Raw genomic sequence first — 686 nt, forward strand, 5'->3', positions numbered from 1 at the left:
GCTCCCTGACGCGTTCATCTTGCGGGCGTGCTCGGAGCTCACGCCTGGAATGTCAGCCACACGCACGTGAGGCCCGCGAGCGGGCCTGACCGCAGAAGCTCGGTTTTCAGTCCCGGAGGCCGGAAGCCCGAGGCCGTGCTCTGCAGGGGTGTCGGCGAGGCCTGGTCCCGGCTGCCGGGGGCGCCGACTCCCCATGAGGTCGCGCGTCACCCTCGAGACCGCGGGCTTCCTCTCTGAGCGCCGTCGCATTGGGGCCGGCTCCCGCTCGCCGGCCTCCGCTCGGGAGCCGCCCCGCACTCACTCGCGTGGGGCCGCTTCACGGGCGCCCTGGCCTCGTTCCCAAACGGAAGTCTGCTCCAAGGGGCGGCTTCAGAAAGGTAAACTGGGATCTAGAACACTGCCGACCCCCTGGCAGCCACACCGGCTAGTCACGAGCTAAATTCCTCGTCAAGATTTTCTTGGGGAAGATTTCCAGAAACTTGAGAGAAGCAAAGCGTGAAACGCCAGGCTTGAAGCGGAAGCACCCTTGCCGGCCCTGTCGGGGCCTCGTTTCCACCCAGAGCCCCCCAAAGCTGCGTGTCCCCGGCCGCAGCCTCGTCAGTTTGTTCTGAGGCCACAGCCCACGCGGCCTGCGAGTCGCCGCCCCTGCTGAGCGGCCCTTGGCCGGCAGCACGCCTCCCTCCGCC

At 67.9% G+C, this 686-nt stretch overlaps 1 protein-coding gene across 1 annotated transcript in view; it reads left to right on the plus strand.

Moving 5' to 3' along the window:
- MIER2 (mesoderm induction early response 1, family member 2) overlaps positions 1–686 on the plus strand; it is an 18,377-nt gene that overhangs the window by 11,469 nt on the left and 6,222 nt on the right. The window lies entirely within an intron of this gene.

This window comes from Condylura cristata, unplaced genomic scaffold (genome assembly GCF_000260355.1).
Source record: "Condylura cristata isolate star-nosed mole 26May11 unplaced genomic scaffold, ConCri1.0 scaffold00025, whole genome shotgun sequence".
NCBI lineage: Eukaryota > Metazoa > Chordata > Mammalia > Eulipotyphla > Talpidae > Condylura > Condylura cristata.